Here is a 12813-nt window from a genome sequence, read left to right on the forward strand (position 1 = left end):
TCCTCAAGGAATGAATTGTTGCTTTAGTTTCTGTATTTTGCACATAATGAAGTTGACTTAATGAAATAGTTGAAATTGTTGTGGACTCTGTCATTTACAGTTTTTTTCTTTGTCTTGTTGAGGCATATAGTGCCCATCTCCTGAGCCTGGGTTTTTCAGAGATTTTCTTCTGTAAAAGGGAGTTTTTCCTCTACACCAGTAGTCTCTGCTGAAGGAATAAATGAGTTACTTTTGTTTCTGTATTTTGTACATTATAAAGTTGAGTTAGTGAAACAGTTGAACTTGTTGTGGAGTCTGTCATTTTAACATGAAATCTTTTGATATTTTACAATGTTGCATATTGGCCGTATTGCCTTCTACTGTGTCACTTTAAGTCACAGGATGCAGAGGCCACAGTTCAGATGAAAAAGTCAAATGTTTCACCTCATCACAGTGAAAAGAGTCTTGTCTCTTATAAAACCACAAGATTTATTTAATACCAAGACCAAACTGTGATTCTGAGTGGCCAATGGCTGATTTCAGAAGGCATGGGTCCGATTGGCTTTTATGATTAGGATGCCCTAAAGGATGTCTGTGCCAAATTTGGTCCATTTCTGACAAAGTAAGTGGAAGTACACAACATGTGCATCTTTTGGTTTAAAACTCCCTTTGCTTTTATGATTAGGATGCCCTAAAGGATGTCTGTGCCAAATTTGGTCCATTTCTGACAAAGTAAGTGGAAGTACACAACATGTGCATCTTTTGGTTTAAAACTCCCTTTGCTTTTATGATTAGGATGCCCTAAAGGATGTCTGTGCCAAATTTGGTCCATTTCTGACAAAGTAAGTGGAAGTACACAACATGTGCATCTTTTGGTTTAAAACTCCCTTTGAAAAGCAATGCTGGATGTCACAGAAAGAATGTGGTACATAGAGCTCTGCTGCCATCTTTTGGCAAAACCGAGGACGTGCTCCCAAACAACACTCAAGTCAAAAGTCTGTTGTTCAAAACCACTACAAAGACACTTACAGTGTCTGTAAGTTGTAAACACACATTTCCAGATGTCCTGAGACACAAAAACACACTGACACACATATTAAGACATTAACAGAATAAGTCCCAAGGCCACAGTACAAATGAAAAGCTCACATGTCACAACATCACAGTGAAAAGAGTGTTGTCTCTCAGAAAACACCAGATTTATTCAATGCCAAAGTCAAACTGTGGATCCACTGGGAGCCTTTTAAGTGACAGGACAATTTGCACCCGGAAAGGTGAGGTGTGTGGGATTTTAACCGCTGCAGAGGTCACATCAGTGATACAGGCACATACAGACACACATTCAAACTTGAAGGCCCTTACAAAGGCAGCGCCACTGCACCTATTGTGACTTTGATCGGTCACGTGGGTTCAGGCCTGCAGGGAGTGTAAGTGATTCAAATGTGACAACACAGCAGCTGCAGATCTTGCTGCAGCATTTGCATCTTTAAGTGTAAAACACCCATAGGAAATGAATGGTGGGTGTGTGTCATCTCCAAGGCAAGAGCGTGGAAAATAGAGCATGGCTCTCATTGGTTTTTTGCTCAGAATGGCCTAAAGGATTTGTGTGCAAACTTTGGTCCATTTCTGACAAACTAAATGTGTCTTTCTCAATACAAATTTATGCAAATATTCACATTGTTATATAGGGGGCGCTATAGGGCCTACAGTGATTTTGTTCAATCACCTGGACTCAGGCCCCCGGGGTCTACAATTCATCAATTGGTCCGATTCCAATCCGACCATGCGTGTGAGAGTTATTACAAGTTGAAGAACTGGCGGCGAGCCAAAAACCTGGGCCAACTTGCAGCGCCCGCCAAAGGAAAACCGCAATACTTATTCAAAGAATTTGGATAACTTTTGCAGCCCCATGGGTCTAGGTGACGCCGGCCAAAGATGAGCTCGATCGGTCAAAAGCCCAAGGAGGAGTTCGAAAGAATACGAGGTGAGCAAAATCAACGAACTCAATGACCTCGAGATAAACTCCCAGCTGGTGGACTTGCTGTCGATCACATGACCTGGACACGATAAGCTTTCTTGCTTGGCCTATCATGAAGAATAAACATGCCAAAGCTGGTGACTGTACAATGAAAAAAGTGTCACATGACCTCCCATAGGCCCAATGTATCTCGACCTCTTGTAGCCATTTTCAGGTCTCTCCAGAGGTGCTCAATAGGGTTTAGGTCAGGGCTCTGACTGGGCCAGTCAAGAACGGTCACAGAGTTGTTCCGAAGCCACTCCTTTGTTATTTTAGCTGTGTGCTTAGGGTCATTATCCTGTTGAAAGGTGAGCCTTCGGCCCAGTCTGAGGTCCTGAGCACTCTGGAAGAGGTTTTCTTCCAGGATATCTCTGTACTTGCCTACATTCATCTTTCCTTCAGTTGCAACCAGTCGTCCTGTCCCTGCAGCTGAAAAACACCCCCACAACATGATGCTCCCACCACCATGTTTCACTGTAGGGATTGTATTGGACAGGTGATGAGCAGTGCCTGGTTTTCTCCACACATACTGCTTAGAATTAACGCCAAAAAGTTCAATCTTGGTCTCATCAGACCAGAGAATCTTATTTCTCATAGTCTGGGAGTCCTTCATGTGTTTTTTGCCAAACTCTATGCGGGCTTTCATGTGTCTTGCACTGAGGAGAGGCTTCCGTCTGGCCACTCTGCCATAAAGCCCCGACTGGTGGAGGGCTGCAGTGATAGTTGACTTTGTGGAACTTTCTTCCATCTCCCTACTGCATCTCTGGAGCTCAGCCACAGTGATCTTTGGGTTCTTCTTTACCTCTCTCACCAAGGCTCTTCTCCCACGATTGCTCAGTTTGGCTGGCCGGCCAGGTCTAGGAAGAGTTCTGGTCGTCCCAAACTTTTTCCATTTGAGGATTATGGAGGCCACTGTGCTTTTAGGAACCTTGAGTGCTGCAGAAATTCTTTTGTAACCTTGGCCAGATCTGTGCCTTGCCACAATTCTATCTCTGAGCTCCTTGGGCAGTTCCTACGACCTCATGAGTCTCATTTGCTCTGACATGCACTGTGAGCTGTAAGGTCTTATATAGACAGGTGTGTGCCTTTCCTAATCAAGTCCAATCAGTTTAATTAAACACAGCTGGACTCCAATGAAGGAGCAGAACCATCTCAAGGAGGATCAGAAGAAATGGACAGCATGTGAGTTAAATATGAGAGTCACTGCAAATGGGCCTGAATACTTATGACCATGTGATATTTCAATTTTTCTTTTTTAAATTTGCAAAAATTTCTACATTTCTGTTTTTTTCTGTCAAGATGGGGTGCTGAGTGTACATTAATGAGAAATAAAATGAACTTTTTTGACTTTGGCAAATGGCTGCAATGACACAAAGAGTGAAAAATTTAAAGGGGTCTGAATACTTTCCGTATCCACTGTAGGTCAGAACAAGATCAAGGGTGTGATTGAAACAGTGGGTGGGTTTATTAACATTTTGAATGAAAGCAATTGAATCTAATATAGAATTAAATGCAATGCTGAGGCTGTTATTTTCAACATCTACATGAATGTTAAAATCTCCCACTATAATGACTTTATCTGATCTAAGCACTAAATCAGACAGGAAGTCAGGGAATTCAGTTAAAAACTCTGAGTAAGGGACAGGTGGACGGTACACAATGACAAGTAGAATTGGTTTTTGTGTTTTCCAGTTTGGATGTGAGAGACTAAGAGTGAGGCTCTCAAATGAGTTATAACTGTTCTGAGGATGAAAGTTTAATAATAAGTTTGAGTGGAAGATTGTAGCTACTTCTCCACCTCGACCTGTGCTTCGAGGAACATGATAATTTTTATGACCGAGGGGGGTTGATTCATTCAGACTGACATATTCATCCTGCTGTAACCAGGTTTCAGTAAGATAAAGTAGGTCAATTTGGTGATCAGTTATCAAATCATTTACTAACAGAGATTTAGATGAAAGGGACCTAATATTTAATAGTCCACATTTGACAGTTCTGTTTTTCTGTTCAATAAGAGGAGTGGTCTTAATTTTTATTAAGTTTTTATGAATAACTCCTCTTCTGTTAACTTCTGATTTGTTTGATTTATATGTTCAAGGGGCAGACACAGTCTCTATGTGGTTTGAGGGGGGCGGCGGCTCTAAGGAAACTGCAGAGAAGCGTTTTAGACTGAGTCTCTGCATCCCGGTCCCCACCCTGGATTGTCAGGCTTTAGGTCGGCTAAGAAACTCGGCCAAATTCCTAGAGATGAGAGCTGCACCATTCAAAGTGGGATGGATGCCGTCTCTCGCTATCAGACCGGGTTTTCCCCAGAAAGTGGCCCAATTGTCTATGAAGCCCACATCGTTTGCTGGACACCACCTAGACAGCCAGCGACGTAACGACGACATGCGGCTAAACATGTCATCGCTGGTCAGATTGGGGAGGGGTCCAGAGAAAACTACGGAGTCCGACATTAATTTAGCAAAGTTACACACCGACTCAACATTAATTTTAGTGACCTCCGATTGGCGTAATCGAGTGTCATTGCTGCCGACGTGAATAACAATTTTCCCATATTTACGATTAGCCTTAATTCAATTCAATTCAATTCAATTTTATTTGTATAGCGCCAAATCACAATACAAATCATCTCAAGGCACTTTACAAAAACTAAAACTAAAAACCCAACAATTCCCTTATGAGCAAGCACTTGGCGACAGTGGAGAGGAAAAAACTCCCTTTAACGGAAGAAAAAAACCTCCAGCAGAACCGGGCTCAGTTTGGGCGGCCATCTGCCTCGACCGGTTGGGGTGAGTGGATAGAGCAGAGAGAAAAGAACAGCAACAATAAACAACAAATAGACACTGCAAGTTGGTGGGGCCAGTAACTGCACATCAGCGATAAACAGCTCCAGGACCAGGGACACCTGCAGAAGGTACAGAGAGAGAGAGAGAGAGGGAGGGAGAGAGCACAAACTAGGGGAGAGAGAGAGCACAAGGTTAGTAACATTCAATGGTGGAATATACATTGGGGGGGGGTTAGGGTAGGGGAGCTCAGTGCACCGATGGTCCTCGGGCAGTCTAGGCCTATAGCAGCATAACTAACTAAGGGATGGTTCGGGGTTGCCTGAAGCCAGCCCTAACTATATGCTTTGTCAAAGAGGAAGGTTTTAAGTCTAGCCTTAAAAGTACAGAGAGTGTCTGCCTCCTGAACCCAGGCTGAGAGCTGGTTCCACAGGAGAGGAGCTTGATAGCTAAAGGCTCTGCCTCCCATTCTGCTTTTGAGAACTCTGGGAACCACAAGTAGGCCTGCACTCTGAGAGCGAAGTGGTCTATTGGGATAATATGGTACTATGAGGTCTTTAAGGTATGAAGGAGCTTGATTATGAAGGGATTTGTATGTGAGAAGAAGGATTTTAAATTCTATTCTATATTTTACAGGGAGCCAATGAAGAGAAGCCAATATAGGAGAAATATGATCTCTCTTGCTAGTTCCTGTCAGGACTCTGGCTGCGGCATTCTGGATTAATTGGAGGCTTTTTATTAAGATATTAGGACATCCAGATAGTAATGAGTTACAGTAATCTAGCCTTGAGGAAACAAACGCATGGACTAGTTTTTCTGCATCATTTTGAGACAGGATGTTCCTAATTTTGGAAATGTTGCGCAGGTGAAAGAATGCAGTTCTAGAGATTTGTTTTATGTGTGAGTTAAAGGACATGTCCTGGTCAAAAATAACTCCAAGGTTTTTTACAGTAGTGCTGGAGGCCAGGGCTATGCCATCTAGAATAGCTATAATTTTAGAAAAGTTATTTCTGAGATTTTTAGGCCCAAATATAATGACTTCTGTTTTCTCCGAGTTTAAAAGTAAAAAGTTACTGGTCATCCAAGCCTTTATGTCAGTTAGACAGGCTTGAAGTCTGGTTAACTGGTTTGTGTTAACAGGTTTAATAGATAGATATAACTGAGTGTCATCCGCATAGCAGTGGTAATTAATAGAGTGCTTCCTAATGATATATCCTAAAGGAAGCATGTACAGGGTGAACAGAATCGGTCCTAGCACAGAACCTTGTGGAACTCCATAACTAACTTTTGTTCGTGTGGAAGGTTCATCATGGACATGAACAAACTGGAATCTGTCCGATAAATAGGATTGGAACCACTTTAACGCTGTTCCTCTGATACCAATCACATGCTCCAGTCTCTGTAATAAGATGTTGTGGTCAATGGTGTCGAATGCTGCACTAAGGTCTAGGAGGACAAGTATCGAAACAAGTCCATTATCTGAGGCTAAGAGAAGATCGTTGGTAACTTTCAACAGTGCTGTTTCTGTACTATGATGTGCTCTAAATCCTGATTGGAAATCTTCAAATAGTTCATTCCTGTGTAAGTGGTCTGATAGCTGCTTAGCAACAGCTTTTTCTAGGATTTTAGAAATAAATGGCAGGTTGGATATTGGTCTATAATTAGCCAAGACACCTGGATCAAGACTAGGCTTTTTGAGTAAAGGTTTGATTACTGCAGTCTTAAAGGCCTGTGGTACGTAGCCTGATACTAGAGATAAATTTACCAAGTCCAATAAAGATGAGTTCATTAATGGCAGGGTGCCTTTAAGCAGTCTAGTCGGGATGGGGTCCAAGAGACACGTTGATGATTTCGATGAAGCAACTACTGATGTAAATTCAGAGAGATCTATAGGAGAGAAGCAGTCTAAACATAACTGAGGTCCTACAGATGATTCAAGAGCTACTGTAGTAAAAGATTCATTTATTGCAGGTATAGGAAGCATCTGCTGAATTTTATCTCTAATAGTTGTGATTTTATTTGTAAAGAAACTCATAAATTCATCACTGCTGAGAGCTAAGGGAACACTGGGCTCAACGGAGCTGTGACTTTTTGTCAGCCTGGCTACAGTGCTGAAAAGAAACCTGGGATTGTTCTTATTTTCCTCTATTAGTGATGAATAGTATGCAGTTCTGGCTTTATGGAGAGCTTTTTTATATGTTAGTAGACTGTTTTTCCAGGCTAGAAAAATTTCCTCTAAGTTTGTGGAACGCCACTTCCTTTCCAGCCTTCGTGATGCCTGCTTTAAGGTACGAACATGTAAATTATACCATGGGGCTAGTCTTCTCTGAATCACTAACTTCTTTTTCAGAGGGGCTACAGAATCAAGCGTTTCACGCAGTGAGGTTACAGCGCTGTCAACAACATGATCAATTTGGTAGGGAGTAGGATTAAGGCAGCTGCCCTCCATTATGTTTATACTTGGCATAGATGCAAATAAAGATGGAATCATTTTCTTAAATTTATTAACAGCGTTGTCGGATAAACATCTGCTGTAGTGGAATTTTCTTCCAGACGCTGCATGATCCATCATTTTAAATTCGAAAGTTATTAAAGAATGATCTGACAAAACAGGATTTGGGGGGAAAATTATTAGATGTTCAATTTCGATGCCATAGGTCAGAACAAGATCAAGGGTGTGATTAAAACAGTGGGTGGGTTTATTAACGTTTTGAATGAAACCAATTGAATCTAATATAGAATTAAATGCAATGCTGAGGCTGTTATTTTCAACATCTACATGAATGTTAAAATCTCCCACTATAATGACTTTATCTGACCTAAGCACTAAATCAGACAGGAAGTCAGGGAATTCAGTTAAAAACTCTGAGTAAGGAACAGGTGGACGGTACACAATGACAAGTAGAACTGGTTTTTGTGTTTTCCAGTTTGTATGTGAGAGACTAAGAGTGAGGCTCTCAAATGAGTTATAACTGTTCTGAGGATGAAAGTTTAATAATAAGTTTGAGTGGAAGATTGCAGCTACTCCTCCACCTCGACCTGTGCTTCGAGGAACATGATAATTTTTATGACTGAGGGGGGTTGATTCATTCAGACTGACATATTCATCCTGCTGTAACCAGGTTTCAGTAAGATAAAGTAGGTCAATTTGGTGATCAGTTATCAAATCATTTACTAACAGAGATTTAGAAGAAAGGGACCTAATATTTAATAATCCACATTTGACAGTTCTGTTTTTCTGTTCAATAAGAGGAGTGGTCTTAATTTTTATTAAGTTTTTATGAATAACTCCTCTTCTGTTAACTTCTGATTTGTTTGATTTATATGTTCGAGGGGCAGACACAGTCTCTATGTGGTTTGAAGGGGGCGGCGGCTCTAAGGAAACTGCAGAGAAGCGTTTTAGACTGAGTCTCTGCATCCCGGTCCCCACCCTGGATTGTCAGGCTTTAGGTCGGCTAAGAAACTCGGCCAAATTCCTAGAGATGAGAGCTGCACCATTCAAAGTGGGATGGATGCCATCTCTCGCTATCAGACCGGGTTTTCCCCAGAAAGTGGCCCAATTGTCTATGAAGCCCACATCGTTTGCTGGACACCACCTAGACAGCCAGCGACGGAACGACGACATGCGGCTAAACATGTCATCGCTGGTCAGATTGGGGAGGGGTCCAGAGAAAACTACGGAGTCCGACATTAATTTAGCAAAGTTACACATCGACTCAACATTAATTTTAGTGACCTCCGATTGGCGTAATCGGGTGTCATTGCTGCTGACGTGAATAACAATTTTCCCATATTTACGATTAGCCTTAGCCAGCAGCTTCAGATTTGACTCGATGTCGCCCGCTCTGGCCCCAGGAAACATTTGACTATGGTCGCTGGTGTCTCTAGCTTCACGTTCCTGACTATGGAATCGCCAATTATCAGAGTCGGTTTCTCAGCGGGTGTGTCGCTGAGCGGGGAAAATCTATTAGAAACGTGAACAGGCAGGTGATGAGCCGTGGGCTTCTGCTTAGGAGTACGTTTCCGTCGGACTGTCGCCCAGGCTAATTCTCCGGGCTGCTCCGGAGCTGCCCTTGGACCGCTAACAGACCCTGAGCTCGGTGGCTCCACACCAGCTAACGGGGCTAGGCTAGCTGGCTTTTGTTCGAAGGTGCGGAGCCGCGCTTCCAAATCAGTGATCCTCGCCTCCAAGGCTAACAGAACCTTACACTTATTAGCATCCCTACCCTTTTCTGATAACTTGGGGAATTTAAGGTTGTCAAGGAATCTTGTTTGGCTTTCTAGTGTTTCTGAACATTCTGACCTATATATGACAGATTTTCATAATATTCTCTAAAGGTCCCATTTATTTCCTCTGGGTCAACAGTTGTGCCCCCCTTTTCAAGAATTAATGAATTAATAGCTCTATCTGTTTGTACTTTTTTGATTCTGCATGCAAGTAATTTTCCTGGTTTTTCACCCTGATCATAATAAGATTGTTTTTACCACATTAAGCTCTTTGCTATCCTACTGCTGGTTAGTTCATTATATTTGGCCTTAAGTAGGAACATTTCTTTTTGTTTCAACAGGTCATTATTCATAAAAAGTTGTTGCTCTAGCTTATTTATTTGCTTTTCCAAATTCCCTAATTCTGTGAGATATATTTTGGATTTATATTTTGTATAAATTAATATCTCCCCTCTGATGTATGCTTTAAAAGCCTCCCATTTTACTGAGGCACTTGTCTGATTGGTGTTTATTTGAAAATATATGTCAATTTTATTCTCCAAAAATGTAACAAAGTCAGCCATCTTGTCTGAAATCTAAATCTAAAGCGGGAAAAATTTAGGTTATTCATTTCAATTTTAAATGTAATTGGAGCATGATCAGATAATAGGATGCTGTCATACCAACAACTGCTGACTTTAGAAACCAAACTGTCATGAGCTGGTGTCCGAGTGGAAGTGCGGAATAGAAGGTAGGACCCAATTGCAGGACAAACTAAGGCTTTAATTCCTCCTGGGAACTCCAGTGCACAAAATACACAATACAAATAAACCGGCTGAGACGGTAAACTCCCAAGACCGGGTAAAACGGTCGGGACTAAGAAGGACCAGGTAAGACGGTCGGAACTCAAAAACACTCTCACTCTTAAACACAAACTATACACAACTACTGCTTCAGCAGGGAAAGAGGGAGGTATAAATAGGGAGAACACAAAAAGGTCATTAACACAGGTGAAAAGGATAACCAATAGACAACAGGTGAAACCAATGAACACAATTAAACATGAAGCTGCCGGGGACCAGTGCAAGGGGAAAAAGGAAGTCTTTACAAAATAAAGGTTCCCCGGCAGTAAGTCTCAGAGGGGAATCATGACACAAACTATTAGAAAATTAAAAACTAATCTATTCTGGAAAATGTTTTGTGGGTACTTGAATAGCATGAGTATTCTTTTTTACTTGGATTGAGATGTTGCCATATTTCAATTAGATTTAAGTCAGTCATCTGTCTTGCTATAATTGTTTTGGACTGTTGGTGTGTTAGACCTTTTATTGATGAGCGATCCAAAACTGTATTTAGGACACAATTAAAATCTCTTCCAATTATATAATGTCCTGAAAATGATGACATTGACAAAAAGAAATTTTGAAAGAAATTAGGGTTATCATCATTTGGAGCATAAATATTTACTACATTAATCTCAGTTGCTATGATTGTCCCATTAAGGATTAAATATCTAATATACTGTTTTTTTAACTGAAATGGGATAGATTTTTGTATTAGAACCATGACCCCTCTAGCTCGAGAAGTAAAGGAAGCACTAAAAACCTGCCCTGGCCATCGTTTGTTACTCTACTGATATCCTCTTTTAATTAATGTGTTTCCTGCAAGAAAACAACGTGTTTTCATTTGTTTCAACCTTCCCTAGTACTTAAGTTTTACTAGTTTATTCAGTCCCCTAACATTCCAGCAGCTGATGTTTACTTCTGCATCTTTAATCATCTATAGTGTAATGCTGACTTGCAGATAGCTGTGTGCAGTATAGTGCAAAACTGGAAAGAGAGAAAAAAAACAAACAAACAAAAAAAACAAACCCACACACACCCTGGACTGGAAAGCACTGAGCACCCCTGAATATCAACTTTGGTTATGAAGAACATATGATCCATTACATATGGAGCATCGTTTTGCAGCCCTTCAGTCATTCTCCTCCACACACCCCACTGGGCTCACTGCTGTTTAATATGAAACAACAACCAAAAACAGCACTAAATATAGTCTCCACCTTTATAAAGCAGGTTTATATTGTGGGTTGACTCCCCCCCCCCCCTTTTTTCTTTTTTTTCCCTTTCCTCTTCTTTTTCCCCTTTTTTTCCTTTCTTTTCCCTCCCTTCTTCCGGAAGCTGAATATCTTAAAAAATAAAATATGAAACATATCAAAAAGCCAAATACAAGCAGAAATGTCCTTAAAAAGCTGAACATTTTGATACCTAAACGGTCTTTCTAGCACAAAGCATGCGGAACAAGTTAGCGACTGAAAAAAAAGGGGGGGGGTGGGATGCATTGAAATGATGTTGATAAAATCAACTCAAATCAAATAGGACATTAGGTGAGGCCTGCTGCTAGATAGCAAAGTGACTTAAACTACAAAACATTTCATGTTTTGAGGAAATGCTATTTTTCAGCTTTCTTAAACACAACAAAGCTAAACTACATTTAGCAGTGAGTAGTGGTGGGTAGGTTTGGTCTAATATTTTGGACTATGCGACTTATAGTCCGGAAAATATGGTAATCTTCATAGTAGCTCCTTTAGTCCTCAACAGGGTAGAAAGCAAGAATTCAGTAGACAGGGCCACAGATGGTTATAAAAGGCAGAGCACCAATAGGAAGCAGTTGGTTGGTCTGTCCCCTGACAGATGTGGTGATAATGAAGCTTCCATGATGGGACACTCCAGAGGTTGCTTCCCATAGTGATGCCAAGTGAGGCTTAAAATTTAACGTCACTTTTCAGTTTTTGGTGTGCATCGAGGAACCATTAAGCAGGAATAAATGTGCTTTTTCTTTCTATGAATATGTTTAATTTCTGAGAATCAAAGAAAAATCTGGAGTAAAGGTCTAGCTGCTGGTATTCGGTGAAACTGGTGGTTGCTTTTATTATTTTGCTGCTTTTGTGATGTCCAAAGTTGACAACCTTCCACAAAAAAGTAAACACACACTGATATATTATTGGATTAGGTTAAATAAGCACTTTTTTTTTTTTTATTAAAGTGTAGTGTGTTTCTATTTCAGGAAGAAGTAGAAGGCAGAGGACATAATGAGACACTACAAGTAAGTAGCATTCATACGACAAAAAAATTATTTCTGGGGACATGGAAGAATAAAGTGTAACAGCATACTCCAGTATGACTAGGACACAAAATATAAAAGAGATGAATAATTCATATGCCATGTTTATATCACTATAAAGTGTTGCTGACTTTCTTACTCTTCAGTGGAATGGTACCAGGCAGGCAATTGAAAATATTTATGGATTTCCACCACTAACTGATGGAGAGGACACCCAGGTAAAAAACTGTTCAGAACTCATAGACTACAAAATGCAGAGACAGTACTAACAATTAACTGCAAATATTTAATCCATCTTCAGGAAAACGCAAAAGCAATGACAGATGACATATGACAGAGGACTCCGCTCATCAGAACATTTAAGTGCTAATGGAGGAGTTACATATTGAAGATGTGGAACCCCCGAAAAATGTAATTGTTCTACTTCTTTTAATTAAACATGTTATTTCAATTTTTGAATGAATGAATTAATTTAAAAACATTGGATAAACATTTAATAGAGATGAAAAGAATATGTATTTACTACAAAATTTTACATATGTACTGCTGGACAAACAGTGCATTCAGAAAGTATTCAGACCACATTTTTCCTTCCCCAGCTATGTGCCTATAAACAATCCTGTCTCTGAGCTCTGCAGGCAGTTCCTTTGACGTCATAATATTTGCTCTGATATGCATTGTCAGCTGTGAGGCCTTCTATAG

General features: G+C 40.6%; 1 long non-coding RNA gene across 1 annotated transcript; it reads left to right on the forward strand.

Moving 5' to 3' along the window:
• The first annotated feature begins 12053 nt into the window (after positions 1-12053).
• Positions 12054-12562, forward strand: LOC113137530 (uncharacterized). The gene is made up of 3 exons (XR_003296367.1): positions 12054-12093; positions 12258-12329; positions 12413-12562. It is a non-coding gene; the product is annotated as an uncharacterized LOC113137530 (long non-coding RNA).
• Positions 12563-12813: the final 251 nt, after the last annotated feature.

This window comes from Mastacembelus armatus, chromosome 24 (genome assembly GCF_900324485.2).
Source record: "Mastacembelus armatus chromosome 24, fMasArm1.2, whole genome shotgun sequence".
Classification (NCBI taxonomy): Eukaryota; Metazoa; Chordata; class Actinopteri; order Synbranchiformes; family Mastacembelidae; genus Mastacembelus; species Mastacembelus armatus.